We start from the raw sequence: 16,352 nt of genomic DNA, 5'->3' as shown, positions 1-16,352 counted from the left end.
TTTGCATGTTTTACTTTAAAATTTTTGCAGACATCTTGTTTCATCAAACTTATTTAAAAAAGAAAACTTAAGAACTGAGAGAATGCTCTTTAACTGTTCAACCTTGTCATGTTTTTTTAAATTGATTTTTGAGGTCTCGGCTTGTCTCTGTCTCGGTCTCGACCCCCAAAAGTCTTGGTCTTGTCTTGGTCTCGGTGCACTCTGGTCTCGGGGAAGTCTTGGCCTGGGAAGTGTAGTCCTGAGTGCAATACTACTTCTAGCTTATAGGATTGTCTAGCCAGATAAAGGGAGACAAGAGTCAAGAGGATTCTTGCACTGAGCTAAGAGGCTAGCCCCTTAAACATAAAAAGATCACATTTTGTAACCAATGTCCTTTTAATTGACACAGTTATGCACTATCAATTAAATAAACATTTGAGTGATCAGAAATGACATGCTGTTGTTGAATAATCCTGTTCAATGAAAGGGCTCTTAACAGGGTTCTGTTTGAGTACCATTTCCTTTCCTCCATCCTTTGTCGTTACTTAATCCACATTTACAAAGCCAAACTCTTACCAAATGAAGAGCCGTTTGGGAGCCAAACAACCAGCTCTATTGAACCGAGCCAAATGCAAGCAGCTTAAGGATTAAGACTGTTTTTATTCATAAACAGGTCAAAACATGGCATTTTTGTTGATTTCACTATGACGAAATCCCTTCCTGCCCCCCAACAGGTGTTCTCTGCTGCTGCATGACATCACCTGCAAAGAACCAATGCAGTATACAGTGACAGAGTTTTGCAATAGTTTTCTGTTGTTCTGCAGGTCATCCATGCATAAAAAGCACAGTTATCAGTGGAAAAAGGGTCTCAAGACTTGAAAAATCTCATTTGTACTTTAAAATCAACAGTACAAGTTGAAAATTGTGGACTGTGTGTGGTGTTTTAATTTGTATTCCTTGATTTATTTCGGTTAACTTCCGGTTTCCGGAGTCTCGTGCTGGCTGCTAACTTTACTCTGCTCTCCCTGAGACATTCAGCCCTCCCCCCCGGTGCTGTGGAGAGTCCACACCTGCAGCGAATCACTCATTTGACGGGCACTACTTAAGATCGGCTGCAGCTCTCTACAGCGCCTGAGTCTCGCCTACCTTACCTCACGATAAACTCCAGCTCCAGGCTCACTCTCTCTCGAGATCTTCAGAGAAGTTTCCAGTGCTCTTTTTGATGATTGTTACCAGTGATTTCCAGTGCTTGATTTTTTGTGAACTCACCTCTAACGTGCCTCTCCTCTTCTTCCAGTGCCTCCAGCCCAGATCACCGCAGCCAGCACCAGTGCACTCTCTCACTCACCTGGACTCTTGGAATCCCCCCTCCCTTGTTCACTTACCTGCACAATAAAACTGTTTAAACCTGCTCCTCCGTTTCCGCATTCTGGGTCCAACTACACCTCCGTACATAACACTGTGGGTCTGTACTTCACAACATTCACTGCAGGTTGCTGTGCTCAACAACTAGAAGAGAGGCAAACTCCCACAGAAACTCCACAGAAATACATGATATTTAAGAGCAACAGAGCTGCACAGACACTGCATGTTGTGGACTAGGTATCATCCCACATAAGGGCAGTTTAAACCTCTCTTCCCTCTGGGAGACCCCCTAAAACCAACTGTGGATTTCACCACTGCAGCTTTTTTTCTGGATTTATAAAATTTACACAAAAAGTTAAGCCATTTGACTTTATCCAAACAGGAGAGACTTAGATGTGAGTAAGAAATTATTTATTTTATTAATTTTTGGAAAAAAAAGTTAAGTCTTTTTCAATGTCAACATTATGTCTCATCCTGCAGAAAGAGCAAAGGGTCACCGGGAGGTCAGTGGATCACAGAGCTAAAATGGCACCATTGATGAGATAAATTTTACTTTTAAGGAAATTGAGCCAGATAATTTCATATAAAACCACTCAAGCTTTAAGCAAACATTAACCTTTAAACTTCCTAATGTACCCACTCATGGCAGAAGCAATGATATCATGAAATCATGCTGGAATGGATGATAAATGAACGCCATAAAGGTGAAGTAATCTGTTGTTTACATACTACTCCTGTGTGAACTCACCATTCTCCTGTGATCTCTGCCCACTGATCAGGGCTGTGCGCCATGCCGCAACACTCTAGACCAAGGGTCACCAACCTTTTTGAGACTGAGAGCTACCTGAAGGATAGCGAGTGCTATGGAGGGCTACTTGTTTGATTTCATGTTCCGAAATTTGCCTAGTTTACTTTAAAATTATTAATATTTTGGAAAAAACAAATGAGAACATACTGTACCTTTAGTATTGTTGCTAGATGAAATGGCCGTATGTCTTCATATCAACAATATTTTACAACCCTAAACAGGCGTTCGTCTAAATATGGTTCCGCTGTTTTTCATGTTAAAATTGCAGTTAAATAAGATAAGTTATTGCCAGAAATCCTAAGCAAAAAACAAAACAAAACAAAAAAAAAACCCAAAACTGTCATGCCATTTAGCACTGCCATTCACCTTTATACTGAGTGAGTTTCATCCTCCTAGAAAGGATTTTGGGGCTATCTGTTTAGGATCAAAAAAGATGTGAAACTGCACTTTCCGAGTTATGGATGATGTTTGAAACAGGAAGTTTGGGGTCATTGCTGATTGGTCAGATGCTGTGATGTCACTTTTTTGATGATGAATGATGTTGAATTAATCTGGTTCTACTCACAGAGAGTTTGGGGGGAGGCTTTAAAGGAAGTTGACTGAAGGGACCATTTATAGTTCCTTGCCCCACCAAAGGTTAAGTGTCAGGGAATGAGAGGCAAATTCAATTAATCAGACTTGATCCATATGACACCTTTCAGTTCAACGTGCTTCACAAGGCAACAAAGGGCTGAAAATGACTAAATGTAGAATGTTACAGATGATTTATATTTTTAGTCCTGTCGCTGTCACACGAAACACCTCTCAGCACCTCCTCTATACTGAGGGAGTGTCTAATCGCAGCATTTCAGGAGGAAACTTGAACTATGCAGATGAATAATGAACTCATACAGACAAGATGGAGGAGAGCGTTTGACCGTGCCCTCCCTCCCTCTCCTCTCAGAGTTTATTTAGGAGGTCTCTCGCCGTGCATCACTCACATGACACACACAAGTTGTGGGGGAAAAATTCAGAAAAGCAGAGATGTGCTCCGCTCTCAATCATAGCAGCTGGCAGGAGCATGTATCTCTGTGACATTTCACAATCCTGCAGACATTTTTTTTGTAAAAACCCTGGTCCCTCCCAGAGCAGCGGGGTCACGTCTGTCAGCTCCATCTTCTCATGTCCAACCTTGAGGGAGGCTTCGCCATTATAACAATCAGCTTACTTTTCTAAAGCTTAGTTATACTTCATGGGTTCAAAACTACTGTAAATTATAATCTCGATTCTAATCAGTCACTCAATTGAAGAGGAAAGGGATAAAGAAGAGTCCTGATAACTCAAATAAACATCCTATAACTCTAGGGAAAACACCACATAAACTCAGGTCAGCTCAAGTGTCCATTTAATGACGGGAAATCAATCAATGAAAGGGTCTCTTTCCTTTAGTTACCGTCCCCTTTAAGACTGCCAATCAGGCCCCAAAAAACAAAATAGACAACAAGGTCCTTTAATTACAGTATTTCGGCCTCCCCCTTAGTGCTTCAGTTCTATTGATTATCAAAAAGTCCCCTAAATGTCCAAAAAGTGTCCTTCCAAAGCAAAAAAGGAATCCTCCGGTCCAAAAGCAAAAATCAAAAGCAATGCATTGCAAAAACCCCCAAAATAATCCACATGAAGCTGACTCACCAGTCACCAGGGATAGCTCTTCTTCCAGACTTACTCTTGTTGGTCCTTTTGCTGGAATCTCTAATATTTATGGCTCTCGTGCTCAGATGTGCTCAGGCCTGTGTCTGGAGGAGGCCTCCCCATAACAATGGAGTTTGACTTGAGTTATCCTCTACCGAGAGGACCACTGTCCTTATGCAGATCCTCAGTCTCATTCAGGAGGCCCAGCCATTTCTTTCCCCAAACATTTCATCTCAGCCCTTTGTCCTCCCTCAGCCCCTCCCCCACTTCACACCTGGCTCAAACCTGGCTGCAGCAGGTCACCTGACCAGGCAGACATGCAGCTAAACAGACTAAATATATTTAACAGGTAAAAATAAACTCAGGTAGGGAAAGCTAGGGATCTAACCTTGCAAGGGTTTTTCCATATAAATCCCTAAATCAGAAATTAGCTACCCTCACCCTAAATTTTGTGGCTGTGTCACAGACCCCCCCCCCCCGCCAGAGGCATCATGGGAGAAAAACCAAAGTAGGGTTTGACATTCACCACATTAACTGTATCCTGTCTGTCCTTGTCTGCGAGCCAACTAACCCTGTAGTTTACTGGTCCTAGCCTGTTCATCACCTGAGCTGGACCTGACCACTGAGGGGCTAGCTTGGAAGAAAAATGCTCAGAGGCTTTGGACAGGGGACGAGCTCTAACCCAGACCAGATCTCCCACGGAATACTGCGCATCTCTTCTATGGGCATTATAATATCAGGCTGGTCTGCTTTAGGCTTTCCCTATCCTTCTAATAACCTCCTGCCTGATGTTATACTGCCTCTCAAGCATTGGGTACTGTGGGTGAGTTGGGTTGAGGGCTTGAATGAGTCTTTCTAGAGGTCCAGCAAGGGGCCTCCCTAGCATGAGTTCAGATGGTGTGTATCCAGTTGATTCGTGTTTGGCACTGTTGATGGCAAATCTGAATTCTGGCAGCCACTTATCCCAGTCTCTATGATTGTCCTTGACATACGAAGCTATCATGGTTTTCAAAACCTGATTTACTCTCTCAGTCAGATTGGTCTGAGGGTGGTAACTGGTGGTTAGCTTTTGAATCACTCCCCATTTCTTACAAAGATCGGAGAGAATCTGGCTTGTGAATTGTGGCCCTCGGTCAGAAACCATGAACTTTGGCACCCCCCACCTGGTGAACATTTCATCCTTTAAGATCTGGCAGACTTTGGGCGTTTTACTGTCCTTTAATGGGAACACTTCTACCCATTTTGTGAAGTAGTCCACCATCACCAGGAGATAAGCGTGGCCTTTTTTGCTCCTAGGAAATGGCCCCATGAGGTCCACTCCTATCATAACTCCAGCTTCTTCAACAACGGTTGACTGTAGATACCCAGCAGGCTTTGTGTTCCCAGCTTTGTACTGCTGGCAGGTGCTGCACTCTTTGATATGCTGCAACACGTTTCCTCTCACAGACGGCCACCATGCCACCTCCAATACTCTCAACAGCGTCTTCAGATGACCAAGATGGGCCCCAATAGGACTGTCATGGAAATACTGGAGGAAACTGCTGACGAGACATCTCGGCACCACAAGCTGATACTTTTTTCCATCATTCTTTATAGGAATAGTTCTGTATAGTACACCCTGCTGTACCTCCCAACCTATCCTATTAGCTTGTTTCTCCCAAGTTATTTGATGGTTCTTTTTGTCTTGTACAAAGTCGTCAAGATCTTGGGCTTGAGCGATTTCAGCCAGCGTCACTGGAAGGTCTGCAGCCCATGACACATGATTAGGAGCCACACAGGCTGCCATAGCCACCGCATTGGAAGTGTCTGTGACCCTGGATAGAGCATCTGGTACTGAATTCATGCAACCCTTACGATAGCAGACTCTAAACTGGAAACGCTGAAGCCTTAGGGTCCAGCGTGTTAACCTGGAGGTTGTTTTAGGGGAGTTGAATGCCCAGGTCAGCGCTGCATGGTCTGTGTACACTTCAGATGGGACCCCTTCCAAATAGTGCTCCCACTTCTCTACCGCCCACACCACAGCCAGACACTCCTTCTCAGAGGTGGAGTAATTGCAGTCAGCACCTCTGAGACTTCTGGATGCATAAGCAATCACCTTATTCCCCACTGGGGTGGTTTGTGTCAGGACTGCCCCCAAGCCCACCAAGCTAGCATCAGTATGGACTTGAAAGGGGAGAGGGAGGTTAGGTTGTGCGAGGACTGGAGGTTTTGCCAGGGCATCCTTTAGCTTCTCCATGGCTTGCTGGCATTCTGTTGTCCATTCCCATTTTTCTCCTTTGCGCTGAAGACGATTCAAGGGAGCTGCCAGGTCAGCGAAGTGGGGTATAAATTTGTGGTACCAGCCAGCAAGACCCAGAAACCACTTCAGTGAGGGAATGTTTGTGGATGTGGGGTAGTTTGTTACTGCCGCAGTCTTATCTGGATCAATCTCCACCCCAGCTCTTGAGACCACATGACCCAGAAACTTCAGCTGTGGCTTGAAGAAGTGGCACTTTTTTAGGTTCAAGGTGAGGTTAGCCTGCTGGAGTTTGCTAAAAACAGCGTCGAGATCTTTGAGATGCTGCTGGCGGCTGGGGGAATACACGATGATATCGTCGATGTAAACAAAACAGATGACTCCCCTCAGATCCCCAAGGACCCTCTCCATCAGCCTTTGGAAAGTTGCTCCAGCATTTTTTAGACCAAAGGGCATTACTTTGAACCGAAACAGACCAAAGGGGGTCACCACAGCTGTTTTATCCTTATTTTCCTCTTCCATCTCCACCTGCCAATACCCTGACTTAAGGTCCAAGGTGCTGAAACACTCAGCTCCATGCAGAGATTCCAGGATGTCGTGGATTAAAGGCATAGGATAGGCATCCTGGGGGGTTTTGGCATTCAGCCCCCTGAAGTCAACACAAAATCTTGGGGATCCATCAGCTTTAGATGTCAGAACAACTGGAGCTCCCCAGGAAGAGTGGCATGGTTCAATTACATCATCGGTTAACATCTGCTCTATATGCTCTTTAATTATTTCTCTTTTCTGTGGAGATACTCGATAAGCTCTGGACTGCACTGGAACATTATCTACAGTGGGGATGGAGTGTTTAATGACTGTGGTTCTGCCAGCCGCTTCAGAACAGACGGAAGGCCACCTTTGCACTAGGGGTTGTACCTCATCTGGTAGGCTTTTTATCAGGTCACTGAATGATGCTGTTGAATCTTGGAGGAAAGGTGTAGTTGGAAGGGTAGGCATAGCAACATAGAGACTGACAGTGGCAGGCCTGGCTTTCCAGGACATCTGTCCCAACCCTCGCTTTAGGAAAGGAAAATGCATCCATTTCTCTTTCACCTTCAGTCCATACTTGCTTTCTGCCACATTAATCTGAATGCCTGTTCGCCACATGAAGATAAGTCCAAGTATCAGTAGAAAGGCTAGATGGCGATCTTCCATGCTGTAGGTCTCACAAGTCCAGACGGAGCCGTGCCAAACATATGCTAGCTTGGCCATCCCCAGAGCCACGTGTGCCTTTCCATCGGCTAACACAAAGGGCTGGCCTTCAACGGAGGCCATCTATTCACCCGGTCTGGCCAGCTGCAGCAACAAGCTGTTCTGCATAAGAGTGTAGATACTGCCTGTGTCCACCACTGCTTCACCCGAGTGGCCCCAGGTTTCCACTGGCACCACCAAGAGGTGAGGGGGTTCAGCATCAGCCATGGCCATGTGAAGAGAGGGATGAGAGGAGGCGCTGTCTTGTCCATCTCTTATCCTCTGACTGTTCTTTTTATGTTTAGGCTTTTCAGAGGGTTTCTGATTGTTCACTTTAGCCCAGTACTCCTTCTTGGCTGCCCAGTCCCTTTCCACCATGGACCCAACCTTGACCAGCTGTTCCACCGTCTGACAAGTACCACGCAGGCTGCTCACCAAAGAGGGGTTACAATTGTTCATTATCCTTCTGACCATCTCCGATTCTGTCATATCTGGTCTCCACTTCAGACACAATGCTCTGTAGTCGTAAGCAAAGTCTCTCAGACATTGGTCAGGCGCCTGGACCAGAGACCTCAGCTTCTCCTCCACCTCAGTAATGTAATCAGTGGGCAGGAAAGCACTCATAAAGGCAGCTTTAAAATCTTCCAATTTTTTACTCTGGACCTTTCAGCCATCCACCAACTTCTTGCTGGACCAGAGAGGACTGCAGTTAATGAGGCAAGAAGCTCAGCATCAGATAGTGGTCGTAATGACAAATAGTTCTCACATTGTTCAACAAAATTGAAGACCTCAGTTGCGTCTCTGTCTTCCCCAAAAGTTGGAAACTCAATTCGTACTGGAGGCTTGGAATATGCTGACTGGGAAACAGATGCTGCTCCTTGAGGGATCTCACTCACATCCAGAGACCACCGTGGGACTGCTCTAAGTGTCTGAGGGGTGCTAGTAACTTTAATTTTGTTCAGCTCTCTCCTCCATTTTTCATCTCTTCTCAACATACAATCCACAACGGCCTGTTCCAGCTGTTTAAAACTTTGTTTCATCGTTTCCTCTGCAGCTTCAAATCTTTGGTCCACATATTCTCTCAGGCTTTCTTCTCTGTTTATGGCACTTTCCCCTGCTGCCCTGCAGTTCTCTTCTAATTCTGTAACTTTGTTCTGGAGAAACTGTATGGTGGTGGTAACTTCCTCAGGATTGAAGGAAGCTGTTACTCTGGCACACTCTCACTCCCTCTTGGACTCTTGAAATCCCCTCTCTCTTTCCCACTTACCTGCACAATAAAACTGTTAAAACTGCTCCTCCGTCTCTGCATCCTGGGTCCAACCATCACACAAACATAACACATGAGATCAGTATTAACTGTGGACCTCTCTGTGTACCGAAATATGGTTAGTATTTTGCCCTGGAATTTTCACTCTGCAAATGACAGACTTCATAAAACTGCACAGGATTAAAAACCCATTACAAATTACCTGAGGTCCCTAGCTAGTCCCATGTAATTAAGAACTCTCAGAGAACACTGGCTCCTGCTCAGCTGAGCAAAATGATGTGGATCTCTAAACAGAGCAACAGTTCCTTAAACTCTAAACAAGGGTTGGAGGGGTTGCACATCCGGGTGGGTAGTATGGTCCTACATAACTCTGTCTGGATCAGGCTACCACAGCAAAACTAAAACTTTGGTACCCATATGACATGTAAACTATATAATAGGAAAAACTCAGTAAAGCTCTTTTAAATCTTCTTTGTTTCAATGTTGAGTAAGTAATCAATAGGTACACTACAGTCAGAAACGACAACGATACCATCTAACCAGCCTGTTAAACAGACACGTCTCTCCTCCAGACATGAACTACAGCCACATCCAAAGATTGTAAGTACTCAAAGTACGGTGATGGAGGGATATAAAAAGAAACCCTGACAGACAGTTTGAGATGCAGTGGATGAATCAACATCATAAAAGAGCAAGACATCCATCACTCGCCTAACTACCTCTCTGGTCCAGTTAGAACATGTCTACAAAAAGGTCAAGGTTGCTTTCGAAATCCTCACGTAGTCGGAGCTGGATGTTTTTGATGCTCTCTGTCTTTGTGGTGAGACTTCTCCCACGTTCATTGCTGTCAAAGAGAATAAGTCTCCTTTAAATTATAGCCTTAAATAACTCGCCTGTGCCGGCCTCACTACCTGGAAGGAATAAATATTCAACACAGGGTCTTTTATATGAGACTCCAGGAGCTGAATCCTGGTGTGCTGGGATGAAATGTTGCATACAGGTGTGTTAAATCAACAGTAAAGCCTTTGCGTGTGAAGAACAGAAAGGACAGACCCATAAACATCACACATGTTATGGTAATTGACATTCTATAAACCACAGTTCCAAAAAAGTTGGGATATTTTGTCAAATGTGAAAAAGCAGAAATACGGTGAAATGTAAATTTAATTGAACCTTTATTCATACAGACACAATATTTCATGTTCAGTTTGTAGAGATATACACACGTTCAAAATCTGATGCTTGCAAAACATTCCAACAAAGTTGGAACAGGGGGTGATAATTGGGAATGTTGTCACAACAGCATGGCTTCACAGTGAAAAAGGGCAGGGACTACACTGACCTGTAGTCCAGAGCAGTGTCCAATTGAAAATATATGTAGCCTCATGAAAAGCAAAATAAGACAACAGAAATCCTGCACTGTTGTGTAACTTTAGATGTACATTAAGTAATTTTTATTTCAATGCTTCAACCTTTAGATGCTTACAGAGTGTTGGTGGAAGGAAAGGTGATGTAACACAGAGGTAAACATGCTCCTGTACCAACTTTTTTGGAGTATGTCCCAGGCATAAAATTCACAGTGTGTGTTTATCCCTCGGATCCTACTATGTCCATTTTGAGGACATTCATCATTTTTATCATCATTTTTTTGAGTTGATAGTCACATTTTATCGACTGAGGCATCAAATTTGGCCAAAGTTATTATTTTCTTCATTTAAAAAAAACACAAACAAAAAAAAAACCCGTGTTGCCCACAGAACTCGATTGACGCCAAATAGCTCCATCCATCCTTGTTTGTTGTCTGCAAACATGATGAGGTTTTTAAAAATTCATCCTGATCAAATGTTCCTGTTTCCCCCTCAGGGAGAGCACATTTGTCTTTCTATTTACAGAACAAGATTGAACAGATACCACGAATTATGCATGGAAAACTAAAATTAAGCATCACAAGGGCTTGTTTTAGTGCCTTAGGTGTAATCTTACAGTGGAGTCAAGGGTTGTATAAAACACAAGGCCATCATTAACTAAAAAACAGTCAAGATGACCAAAACTAGATTAAAATGTAATGTAGTTTACGTCAGACATTCAAAATCAGTGAAATGTCTCCACTGTGGGTAAATCTGTCAAAAAACAATGCAGCTGTATCTATTCAGCCTCTCAGCTGTAGAAAGCAGGGACCCCAGGTTTAGCAGAGTGCAGAGAACACACTACCATGATATGGTTCAAGATTCAGGCAAGAAAATAAATGCTTGGACTAAAAGTAAAGACTGTAATAAGAATTTTTATGGACTAAAACTAGACTAAAACTAAAAAGGACAAAAAATGACTAAAATGAGATTAAAACTAAAATACATTTCATTTAAAGACTAATACTAAGACTAAAATTAAAAATAGCTGCCAAAATTAACACTGGTGGACATAAGTATTAGCTACAAGAAGGTAAATATGGCTCTGTATTTAGCATTTTCCTGTCTAGATGGACAGATAACCGCTCATGGTGCAAATGAAAAAATAGAAGAGATCTCGAATTTTAAAATTCTCTGTGTGTGAGACGTGCAGCGTCTCTGAGATGCAGCCCTAACACCGGCTGCCTGTCTGAAACAGCGGTTACTGCGAGGGGGCTGCAGAACTGTGATGTCACAGCCACAGCACGGACTAAAACATGGCGGCCTCCTGGTGAGTTTATAAGCTCAAATTTACTCAAAATGCAGATATGTAGTGAGTTTTTTAGTTCAATGTACATTTGAGAGACACGAAAACCAATCCAACAAGATGAACTTGTCCGATCACGCAGGGTTCCTTTTAAGAAAGGGCGGACTGTTGCTCTCTTCACAACAACAGACACGGGTCGTTTCTTAGAAATGGGCGTTTTATATTGGAGAGATCATGTGGAGTGTCTTTGTGGCATCATCATGCTCTAGTCTTGCCAATACCCTATGAGAACTATAAATGCATTGACAGTGCAATGTATTAAAAACACATCCAAGTGTTTACAAAGTGTATTACAGTACATTTGTGCAAGCAAAATAAAAGTGCATATAACTGTGCTGTACCACTCGTCATGAGAAGAGATACCTGAGCTCTTTAGTCTTTCTCCGCCTTTATTTACTTCAGATGCAGGTGGTTACAGTCCTCATGCATGCCTGAACACATGCCTGTTTGTGCCAACTGTCACTTCATTGCATCATACCAAAAGAAAAAAAAAGATAACCTTAGTTCCAGTTACTTTAACACTTTTTTAGCCCTTAGTAACCCTTACAGAACATGAATTATTTATGCATTTATGAACTAATGAAAGCATTTATAGCTCATGCAGTTTTAAAGTAGCAGTGCTTACAGTACTATTTGTTCACTTTTCCCACAGGTGAAAAAATGTCTTTATGTTGCATTTCTGAAAAAATGTGATTGACTTTCAGCCTCATCCAGGACTCAAAATCTTGATTGTTTGCATGCATGACCCATTTCTAGCCAGCTATGGCAAAAATACTGGATGAAAGGCTATCACAGTATATTACAGGGTTTGTTGTTTTCAGCTCTTTGTTCACAGTGAAGAAAAAAAAAAAGCTTCTTCAGCTTATTTATGTTTGCCTCAGAGACTTAAACACAGCTGAAGGAGAACCAACAGACTCTCCAGACCAAAGTCTAACACCCTCCCCTGTATGATGATGATGAGGAGGAGGCTCAGAGGGGCCAGGGTTTCAGGGGGGTGATCAGCATGCTGCCGTCACCTGGAGGAAGAGACATGGAGCAGGTTGGATAAAGGGCAGCTCTTCCCACATGATTGAGGTGAGGCTGGGCGGTCGCTGGACGTGAATGCCATGTATGAGAGATCAATGGAGTGACAGGAGCCAGCAGAGAGGCCCAGGCACGCTGACAGCTCCGCCATGAATATTTACAGCATCGCCTTCCTCTGTGAGAGCGGGAGCCCGGCACAGCCTCTTCTCTCTGACACATGCAGCCTCTTCTGCATCGAGGGTGTCAAAACGTGTGAGTTTAAACAAAAGATTTATGCAACAGGAAGGCTTATTGTTTTAAGGGTACAACACATTTAGATACTTTTACAAAAGAGACAACCACTAAGATCAGATTTCCTCCTAAAATTGCTATTCTTCATACATTTTTTCCAGTGAGACCACATTTTACTAGTCATTAGCTGTTGCTTCCCTCTAATCAGGCCTAGTTAGGCATCCTTCTTTAAACCAAAAAGGGCAGATTTCTGTGTTTTGGGGTTTTAACCAGGCTGCGAATGTGTTTATTTCTCCCGCAAAAATGAACATTTTCATGAGAGTTGCAAACATGACTTTTGGTGTGGCATGACTAGACTCAAAAGATGATAGAGAGAAGGGAAATGTGCAAAGATTTGTTTTTTTTAAAAAGCAAATAAATAATCCGAAAAACACAGTGTAAATAAAACTTACAGAACAAACAAAAAAACAAAAACATGAAGCCAAGAGAAGTGCAGAGATGCTGAAGAGCTGAGAGTAAAAGGTGCAAAACTCAAGTGGAGCAGAGCTGAGGAGCAGAGAGCGAGTGCAGGTCCAGGTCTGTTCAGGTGTGGAAGAATAAAGCCCACCAGAAACCTGCAGGAACACACAGACAGAGGAGCAGCAGGCCTGGCTGGCAGGAGGCCGTCACAGGTGTTTCCACAGGTAGTAGATGTTGCATTGTTTCGTACACACACGTGTTTCATCGACTTTTCAAGCCACTTCAAGTGTCGTCTTTGCTTTGTACGTAAATAATGCTGATGTCACCAGCCTGTCCGTTAGCTCAGCAGTAAAGTGGACGTCTGTCACTCATGAGATAGGGGTTCATTTCCCTGTTGATAGATAGTTATTGATGTCCGTATGTTATCTTTTTATAAAAAATGATTTTCTGGATTAAAAAACACTATGAACCCCTCTCTGTGTCCTCAATGGGCTCTGTTATCACTGGGCTGCTATTTTACAACCTTACAGCCTAAACCAGAAGTTGCGTTAACCGAATTACCCAATTATTCTCTGTCATTGACAGACATTTTTGAAGGATGACAGAGAATTTTGAAGGCTCTCCGTCATTTTGATGGGCTGGAATGTTTGATTTTATGTGAAATTTCCTATCAGTCCAAGGTGACTGTTGATTCAAAACGGTTCCTGCTGCTTCCATCTTGCTTGCTCTCCACTGAAACCCCACTTTACACCAAAGTTTGCTCATTTATCATGTGGATATCAACCATGGAAATATAACAAAGAGATGGGTGAATGATGATTCAGATCAGCGCTTGTTGCTTTATTCTGTCTTGCTCACTCACCACCGCCTGACCCTCCCCTCCTCTCTCTCTCTATCTCTGAAAACCTCACTTTATCCACCGTAGTTTTCCCGTGTATTATGCGGATATCAGTCATAGAAATATAACACATAAGGACATACGTGTGTAGCCTTTAAGTCCTTTAAATCTAACTATTGATTAAACAGGTTTATTTGTCAGTGCAGTAGTAGATGTTGTATTGTTTCGTGTTTTATCGATCTTTCCGGCCACTTCAGGTGTTGTATTTGCTTTGTATGTAAATAATGCTGGTACCACCAGCTTGTCCACTAGCTCAGAGGACATGTGGACGTCTGTTACTCGGGAGACCGGAGTTCAGTTTCACATCATTTTTTAATTATCTATGTTTGTATGGGTTTTAAAAAAAAGATTTTCTGGAATAAAAAAAAAAAAAAACTTTTAAATAACTAGTGAATTCCTAGAGTTTGTACTTTAGCTAACAGTCTGAGACCCATTACCGGGCAGATAACTGGGTGTGTGTACTGGGCACACGAGCGACAGATTAGACCGCACTCAAACTAGGCAATCTGTGCTCGTGCTGTGTTAAAGACATTTGAAACACCCCCCGTCCCCCCCGTCCCCTCGGCCTGAACTCACACTGTCCCAGGTATCCAGGCCTGTATGCACGGATACATCACACATCACAGAATATTTACTACCTAACATCCTAATATTACACTTAATATTGTTGTTTAGGCCAGAGGTTGCGCTAGACTTTTTTGTTGTCCGTCATTTTGATGGGAAGGGTCTTAAAAATTCCGTTATGCCATTTTACAATCTTTAATAGTTGTAATCTCTTTAATATCTGTAATATAATTCAGTATGACTTTATTAGTAGTGTTTGATTGATGGAGCACCCTTTCTAAACTCATTCAAAAAACAGTCTTTGAGGTTCTCCATTTTAATGGCACTGAGAGAAGGATAAACACAGCAGCAGCGTTTACTCGTCATTTTTACACAGTGACGGTGGAGCAACAATCCCTCTCTTTAAGCACGCAACTATGAACTGCGCAATTTAAGCTATCCCGCACAATTTTGAGAATATTTTTAATGTCGATATGTTGTATTTTGATGACCAACGCTGATAACAAGTTGTTTAAAGGCTGCACTGTGGAGCTGTGAACTGTATTTGCCTTGACTGACACAGATCTTCATTCAGCACAGACAAGTTGGAGAGATGGAGAGCAACTTTTTAATTCTGTCTCACAGGTCATAACAGAGATGCCTTTATCTGTTATATTTCTGACTGATATCCGTATAATACACGAGAAAACTATGGTGGATAAAGTGAGGTTTTCAGAGATAGAGAGAGCGAGAGAGAGAGGAGGGGAGGGTCAGGCGGTGGTGAGCGAGCAAGACAGAATAAAGCAACAGGCGCTGCTAGCTCGAGTGACACATGCATAATTTTATTGTTTTAATATTTTTTAAAGCTTCTTTGCAAAAAGAATATATTGTTATTTCTTACTGATAACACATTTAACATATTAATACAATATTAATACATATTTTTATGTTTTAAGGCATATTTTGTCTTTGTCTGTCCACCAAAGGAGATTGTAACATCGTCATTATTATTTTCATATTTTTTGTAATTAGCAACAGTTATAATGCTTTATCAATCTTTTAAAAGTACAACTTTGACATTTTAAGGGAAATTTGTCCTAGATGGCAAGGAGAGAGCTGCAAGGTTTAAGGCCAAGAAGAACCAAGATCCATTAGTTAGGAAGGAGTTTCTATCAAGAAAGAGAGTAAGGTATCAGAGTGATGGAACAGTTACATTTACACTGAGCTGTGGAGATATGTGGATAATGTTAGGATAATATACTAGGTTTTGACCTAGTCTTGTTAAAATTGCAGCTGTTTACTATATATGAAATGTTAATGTTAATGTGTTCAAAATAGTATGTTTGGTAACATTTTTACTAGGGCAAAATATTAATGAAGTTAAATGTGTAATGAATATTTGCCCACTACTGATTATTGGGGGTGACTGTGGCTCAGTAGGTAAAGTCGGTTGTCTCTGAATGTCGTAGATTCGATCCCCAGCTCCTGGAGTAACATGTTGATGTGTCCTTGGGTAAGACACTTAACCCCAGTTTTCTGCTGCGTCAGTGGCCTTTAAATGTGTATGAATGCAACTGAATGGGATTAGCTAATCTCCATAGCAACCTCTGCCATCAGTGTATGAATGTGGAGTGAATGGGTATGTACTGCGGTGTAAAGGTGCTTTGAGTAGTTGGATGACTAGAAAAGCCCTAAAAAAGCTCAAGTCTTTTACCATCATTTACATTTAATTTGGTAAGTTACCTTGCCTGTCACTCTGTATTAAATATAGAATGAGTTTTTAGAGACAAATATGTTGCTGACACTAAACTTAGTGATCAAACCTTGCAGAAACTCACAGTATGTCATTCGGGATAACGTTGGCAGTCAGGCAGGATAACGCTGATTTTTTTCTTGAAATTTGCAAATTTCAATTCTCTTTAGTCAGGAA

Source organism: Cheilinus undulatus, linkage group 14, assembly GCF_018320785.1.
Source record: "Cheilinus undulatus linkage group 14, ASM1832078v1, whole genome shotgun sequence".
Lineage (NCBI taxonomy): Eukaryota > Metazoa > Chordata > Actinopteri > Labriformes > Labridae > Cheilinus > Cheilinus undulatus.
Note: the sequence above shows the minus strand (reverse complement) of the source record.